Raw genomic sequence first — 8,383 nt, forward strand, 5'->3', positions numbered from 1 at the left:
GAGGAGAACAATTTGTCCAGCACCCATACTGTATAATCTATGGATGCTGAGAGGCAAAGAGGCCATCAGATGGTAGACTGAATGTGCAAAACATACAAGTAGCTCACAGTCAGTATACCCCACTAACTAAGGGATACCCCTGCAAGGAAGATGTGGCTCTATGCAAATGAAGGAAACAATGTGTCTGTGCACCCACGCTGTGTTATTGATGCCGGCACAGAGGCAAAGAAGCCATCAGAGGGTGCATTGATGTCGGCCACACAGATGTTGCACACAGGCAGTGCTCCCCCCTCCAAGAGTGCTCCCTCTGCAAGGAAGGTGAGGGGGTGGCATGGATTCCCTCAGAAATCCCATGCAGCTGGATGTAGCCACTCACTGCACATGCCTGCAGGGGATCACTGCCCTCCTTTTGAAGTTCAGTTCAGGTGACGCCTCCACTGTGAACAATTAAGCACCCATTCAAACATCCACCCCACTTTTCACATAGGAGCTGCCCTCAGGGCAGGTGAGAGTTTGAGTCTGGCCTGATGGCATCACATTAACAGTAATAGGTTGCATTGTCTGCTTTCTCTTGGTGCACATAATTAATGGTGCACCACTGCACAAACAGTAAAAGGATGCCCTTTACACATTGCAGACATAGGTATGTTGTCGGACGTTAAGCTTGTTGTTTTCTAAACATTTCTCTCATAACAGTTTGATTACCTTTTTTAACACTTGGTTCCTCAATTTAATGGGTTTCTTATGGCATCTTTCTGCATGCCGCTATCATGCTGATCGTTCTGGTAAACTTAAGGCTTTCTTTTGCTCTGCTTCTTGCATTGCTTGTGTTATCATAAGTTTATGATTTGGCTACCCAATAATTTCAAGCACTGGAATCTGATACTCCTAACACCACCTTAGCAGCGGATCTCACAGCAGTCATGAATGCAGTCAAAGGCACGGAAAGTAAACAGGCCTGTAAAAAATATTGTGCAGATTTACTAAATACTTGAGTTGTCCTTGCATGACACTAGTCATTGCAAGGCATCTCAAGTCCTTAAATGGGATTTACAAAGCCAAGCAAAGTACAATCTGTGCAGCCTTGCGTGACTTTGCAATGAAATGTAATGCAACGTAGAGGTTTGCGCCGCCTTTCGTTTCATTTCGTTATGATAGGCATTCCATGTGTGGAGCTTAGGTGTTCTGGTGCATCCACCTATGTAATTTGACAAAATACTAGATTTACTAAAGGCAGCAAACCTCTGATTATCACAAAATGATGTGCCTATCTCAGAGGGGCATAAGGAGGAGAAATATCTTAATTTCTCTTACCTCATAGAAAGGAAATTGCCTTTTGGGAATTTTTCGTGCTGAAAAGTAGGCGATCCTGCACAAAAGCAATCCTGTCTATAACACAGGCACCCATGATCATGGTGCAAGGGTGTCTGCATTGGCACACAGTGTGCCAGCGCAAGGAGAGAGCGGAAGTGCACAAGGCCTCATTTATGAGGCTGTGCGTCACTTTTATGCCGCTGGTGCGTCACCAGTGACGCACCAGTGGCATAAAAAATGTGCCTTGTTGCGCCATATTTACAAAGTGACGCATCTAGGTAGATGCGTCACTTTGTAAACCCCTGCGCCACATTATACCTGCGCCAGGTATAATGTATGCAAGGGGGGCGTATTGACGCAAGGAAGGGTCGTAAAAGTGACGCAGGGAAATTTATGAGATTTCACTGCGTCACTTTTTGGATGCCGTTGCGTCAAAATCTTGCGCCTGCCTCACAGCAGGCGTAAGACTGACGCAGGCCCTTTCACATGGGGCTTGCCCCATGTGAAAGGATGCATTGCTGGAGTTGCGTCACTTTTGTGACACACTCGAGCAATGCGCCGCTTTTGCGCTTACAGATACGTCAGAAATACTGACGTATCTGTAACTCCTTGCGACATGATGCGTCATACAATAAAAATGACGCATCAGGAATGTCGCAAAGAGTGCGCACTGAGAAATGACGTCATTCCTCATAAATGAGGCCCACAGTATCTTAGTAGATATAGCACCTTTCTGCTCTCTCCATTTCATGCAACTCAACACAGCACTAAGTTTGAGGCAATCTCAATTTATTTCATTTTTTAACACATAAGTAGAAACATGAAAAACTAGTTTCTTGAGTTTGTTTAAAGCTTGTCAGATAAATAAGATTTACTTTAAAGATCACTGTTTAAAATGTAAACCGATGTTTAAGCAATATCTTCATTATTTATGTTGAACAATGGCTTCACAAAACGATTCGTCCGTTTGTGCCCTAGTTCAAAAGTTTTTCTTTCAAATGGAATTACGAAAAATGTGTGTGCCTTAATCAGTAGTATCAGCAAACATATTGCAAAATCAATTGATGCCTTTGCACCAGTGAAGTTTCTCTGATATTACTTATGAAGAAAATAATACTCATGCAATTTCATCCTAAAACAAAAGGTTATCAGTAATTTATGCTGCTCGGAATTTAAATTAATAAATGCAAAACTGTCTTTTTTGTCACTTTTTTTTTTAAAGATAATTACAAGCAACATATTCATTAAAACTTTACACATAATCAGACCAACAGCCTTATCTACAGTGAGGCAGACGGGAAACTCCGCCAAAATGGGGCCAATAGAACGTGAGCCGTATTACAAGTGCCATAGGCTACCTGCACTTGCAATATGGCGGCGGGTTTGTGACAGAGTGTCGACTCCATCAAACTTTAAAATATGATATTGTTCTGTTACATCCTCTGAAAAATCGTTGCAAAAAGTTATGGTTTTAGATCAAGGCGCTGAGATGCAAATGGTTCTCAGAAAATTACCCATTCTATGTGTAATCGGAGAGCTTCAAATTGAAATGAGGGAATTTGATTTCGATTCTGATTTTTCAGCCTCTCACCACCGCCGCTTTCTTGACTGTCCTTGTGTAAGTATGGATTTAAGCTTCTTAAATTACTGCTGGATTTATTCGACCCAGCCTGCCGAGGGTTCATTTAGGAACACGTTGCAGGCTCCGCATGAACCGTGATGAATCTTACTGTTAGTATGGAAATGAACTACCTGGTATGCTAAGCATATACATGTGCTATTGTACGACGATGCCACCGGTTGATAAATGAGTACCTTGGGGCCCCAACAGGTACATGGCCGAGCAATGCTGTTCAGTTTTCTGCAGCCCAGCGGTGTAGTATGATATACTGTTGCACTTATTAACCTAAGGCTTTCTTTCCCGGCCCCCATAGTAATGCTTCTTATAGAAACAACATAAAAACTTTAGAAGGTGCTAATGGATTTCTACTGTGGAGGGAGAAATGAGGCCTCCGAAAGTTGTTTATCAAATTGCAGCATGCTGTGCAGAAGACCACAATGCAGTTATTTATTTCAAAGGTTCAACCTGGGGATGCAGGCGAATCCCATTAAATTCATAAGATAAACTAGGAAAGATTATAATTTAAATGTGACAGGAGAGAAAATTGTTCTGTGATTTTAAAACCAAAGTCTCCCCAGTTACATAAAAGAGACACACATTACTCATATTCTAAGTTACATAAAAGAGACACACATTACTCATATTCTAAGTTACATAAAAGAGACACACATTACTCATATTCTAAGTTACATAAAAGAGACACACATTACTCATATTCTAAGTTACATAAAAGAGACACACATTACTCATATTCTAAGACACACATTACTCATATTCTAATTAATTTGTGTTTATCTATTTCGAGCTTTTTGACAAAATAATTTGAAATATTACAAAAAAGTATGTGGAAAATTCGATGTATGTATTAAATAAATGATGTATGCGAATGTTTAATGTCTCCTTTATGGTTGGATTGCAGGTGGGTTCACAGAATTATTGCTAGATGTTCTCATAGGCCAATAAGTGCGACTGATGTAGTTTAAAGTGCTGGACATGTCTGACTTTCTCACGGTTTCTAAATGTATTGTTGTGGATTCTAATTATTATGAGCTCAGCTGTGACTGCGTTTTATTAGTTCTCATTTGCACGCTCGATGTGGTTCCTTGATTGATTTTTTCATGCAAATTATTTCACAATCCCTATTCATTAATTTAAGGAGTTGCATCTCTTATCACCGGATGGGCGTCTGCAGCCACGGCCCTTATGTCTTGTTTAGACTAAGCAAACAGATTCCTCTCATTGGGCCCCCCTTGACCTGCTACAAAGACTGTGAATAATCCAAAATGCTGCCAGAATACAAACTTCCCCACTTTTGCCTACTTCACCATAATAAACCTAGATGCTAGATCAATGCGGACTAATGGAATATTAATGGAAAGACATTCGTTTAATGTGATATCTGTTTCAATAGCCTATTGTGGCTCTTTACTTTTGATGTACCTGTCTATACCTATCATTTTGTTCATTCAACCCTATGTATAGCGCTCTGATACCCTTGGGTCTAGGTTGCGCTTTATAAAAACACTCTAAATAAAAAATAAAATAAACCAACGGTGTACGCACATCAGTCTTTACCCTTTTGGTTTGATGCTTCACCTTCACTCTGCCCTGCCTATAGGACCATCTATGGTACATATCATACCTTAATTCACACAAACCTGCAAACATACTGAGAGGCCAGAACCCATAGCACTAGAATCAACCTCATCTGATGATCCCTGCTTGGAAGAAGTCAGACATTAGCAAACCCTCCTTCTAAATATCACCATCAAAGTAATGGTACCAATCGATTAAAGAAGACAAAAATGTACAAAAACACCTAAAATTCAGGATCTACCGTTTTTATTGATGGCAGTTCTCAATTAAGGTTTTTAAATATACATCCCACAGAGTGTTAAGAGATAGTTCTGGCTTGTCTGGGGCTGCAATTATTGATAATTAAAATTTTCCGATATATAACATTCGGAATAACATGAACATTTTGTTACCCACCTCAAGTGCATCCTGCTCAACACCCGCTCCGTCCACAGACACGCCATCGAACTCTGGAACCTCCTAGACACCACTGCCCACGACGTTGCCTTCCTCACAGAGACCTGGATGAACGCCTCTTCAGCTCCCGACATCGCCATCGCTATCCCAGAGGGCTACAAGATCGTCCGGAGGGACCGCAACGCCAACCAGATGGGAGGAGGCATCGCCATCATCCACAGGAACACCATCCGTCTCACGACCAGCACCGACAACACCCTGACCACCGCCGAACACCTGCATTTCCAGATCCACACCGACCCGAAGACCACCCTCAGAGGCACCCTGATCTACCGATCTCCGGGACCACGCACCCAATTCAGCGAGGACATCGCCGACTTCGTCAGCCCGCATGCCCTCCCCTCCGCTGACTACATCCTCCTGGGGGACCTCAACTTCCACCTGGAGAACAACAACAACCGCAACACCAGCACCCTGCTCGACAACCTCGCCAATCTTGGACTCAAGCAGCTGGTGTCCACCCCCACCCACCTCACCGGACACACACTCGACGCCGTCTTCTCTTCCAGCACAGACATCGACTTCAGCCACGCCACAGAGCTTCAATGGACGGACCACAGCTGCGTCCACTTCACCTTCAAGAGAACGACGACCCACCACTACCAGCAACAGGCTGCCCGCAGAAGCTGGAGCAAGATCACATCAGACCAGCTAGCCAACTCCCTGAGCCAGCACCCTCCTGCCAGCTCAGCGAACCCCAGCCAGGCCGCCGACAACCTCACGAAGTGGATCAGCAACTGCGCGGACGAGCTCGCCCGCTGAGGACCCCGCCCAGCAGACCCGGCAGCAAGAAAGCCCCATGGTTCACCGACGAACTCAAGAGCTCCAAGAAGAACTGCCGAGCCCTCGAGAAAGTCTGGAGAAGGGAACCTACACCGGACAACAGGACCTCCTTCAAGCTTGCCACCCGGAAGCACCACCAGCTGATCCGCGCCGCCAAGAAAACTGCATTCAAGGACCGGCTGGACAACAACACACACAACTGCAAGGAACTCTTCAACATCGTGAAAGAGCTATCCAACCCCAGCGCAGGAAACAACGACATCACCCCATCGCAAGACCTCTGCAACTCCCTCGCTTCATACTTCCACAACAAGATCGCGGACATACACAACAGCTTCAACAACCAACCAACGCACACCAAGACCGAACAACCACCCCCCACCACCACCCTCCACGCCTGGACCCCGATCAGCACCGATGACACCATCCGCACGATGAACTCCATCCACTCCGGATCACCGACCGACCCCTGCCCTCACCACGTCTTCAACAAGGCTGACGCTGTCATCGCACCCCACCTGCGAGACATCATCAACACATCCTTCGACACCGCCACCTTCCCTGAGAGCTGGAAGCACGCCGAACTCAGCGCTCTACTCAAGAAACCCACAGCGGACCCCACCGAACTCAAGAATTACCGCCCCATCTCGCTCCTCCCGTTTCCAGCCAAAGTCATCGAGAAGACCGTCAACAAGCAGATGGCCACCTTCCTCGAGACGAATGGATCCCTCGACCCCTCACAGTCCGGCTTCCGAGCCAACCACAGCACCGAGACCGCCCTCATCGCCGCCACCGATGACATCCGAGCCCTGATGGACAACGGAGAAACAGCGGCCCTCATCCTCCTAGACCTCTACGCGGCATTCGACACTGTCTGCCACCGCACCCTAGTACAGCGCCTCAGCAACGTCGGAATCCAGGACAAGGCGCTGGAATGGATCATCTCCTTCCTCGACGGAAGAACACAGAGAGTCCGCCTACCACCGTACAAGTCAGAGGCCACCGAAGTCATCTGTGGCGTCCCTCAAGGATCCTCTCTGAGCCCCACCCTCTTCAACATCTACATGAGCCCCCTCGCGGCCATCGCACGCCAGCACAACCTCAACATAATCTCCTACGCCGACGACACCCAGCTGATCCTCTCCCTGACCAACGACCCCGCCGCCGCCAGAGCCAACCTGCACGAAGGGATGAAAGAGGTAGCCGAGTGGATGACGACCAGCCGCCTGAAACTGAACTCGGACAAGACGGAGGTCCTCATCCTGGGCTCCTCACCCTCCGCCTGGGACAACTCCTGGTGGCCTCCCGCCCTGGGCACCGCACCCAAACCGACAGACCATGCATGCAACCTGGGCTTCATCCTGGACTCCTCCCTCTCCATGACCAGGCAAGTCAACAACGTCTCCTCGGCGTGCTTCAACATCCTACGCATGCTACGGAAGATCTTCTGGTGGATCCCCACCGAGACCAGGAAGACCGTCACCCAGGCCCTCGTCACCAGCCGACTGGACTACGGCAACGCCCTCTACGCCGGCACCACCGCCAAGCTCCAGAAGAGACTCCAGCGGATCCAGAACGCCTCAGCCAGACTCATCTTCAACATCCCACGAACCAGCCACATCTCCGGACATCTGAGAGACCTTCACTGGCTCCCGTTCAACAAAAGAATCACCTTCCGCCTCCTCACCCACGCACACAAAGCCCTACACGACCAAGGCCCGAGCTACCTCAACAGCCGAGTCAACTTCTACGCTCCCAAACGCCACCTCCGATCAGCCAACCACGCCCTCGCCGCCGTCCCCCGCATCCGAAGAGTGACTACAGGAGGAAGGTCCTTCTCCTACCTGGCCGCCAAGACCTGGAACTCCCTCCCGACCGACCTGCGCCTGACCCAAGACCACCTCTCCTTCAGGAAGAAGCTGAAGACCTGGCTGTTCGAGCAGTAGCGGCACCCCCCCCACCCCCAGCGCCTTGAGACCCTACGGGTATGTAGCGCGCTCTATAAATGTCATTGATTGATTGATTGATTGATTGATTGGAAAATCCACATGCCCCTTTTTTCATTTCCCCCATTACAGTTCTTTTTAGGGTTGCCTGCACAAATTCATAAGGGAAAACTGCGGGTGGAGACTATCAAACATCCCTTAATTTTCAGGTGTGGTATACTCTGAACTTCCAGTACTTGTAACTGCAGCATAATCAAGTTTATAAGAAGTCATCAGAATATGGGCCACTTGAATTTCAAGCAATTTGATTAACAGCTGTGAGTTTGCAGGATTATAAAGGAAATATAATGATGATAACTCACAGGAATATCAAACGTAGAGTTACATATCCTTTTTTTCTCCTGGGCCATTCTAAAATCGAAGAGGAGAGGGGCTCATGCCCCCAGAGCCTGTAAAGGCACGAGGACCCTCCTATTTTTTACCAAACTTGTGGAGCGAGGAGCAGGCGGGGACCCCAGGAGCTGCGCAGCCATAGAAAGCAAGGAAAGGTCTCCACTTGTGGGTCCATTGATACTGATAGCTGATAATATGAAAGCCATTGCTGTTGCAGTGGAAAAAGAGACGGCGGTAGTGATTTGAATTCACAAGCACTTGGATAATATATGAA

The sequence above is a fragment of the Lissotriton vulgaris genome, chromosome 4_1, assembly GCF_964263255.1.
Source record: "Lissotriton vulgaris chromosome 4_1, aLisVul1.2, whole genome shotgun sequence".
In the NCBI taxonomy this organism is placed as follows: Eukaryota; Metazoa; Chordata; class Amphibia; order Caudata; family Salamandridae; genus Lissotriton; species Lissotriton vulgaris.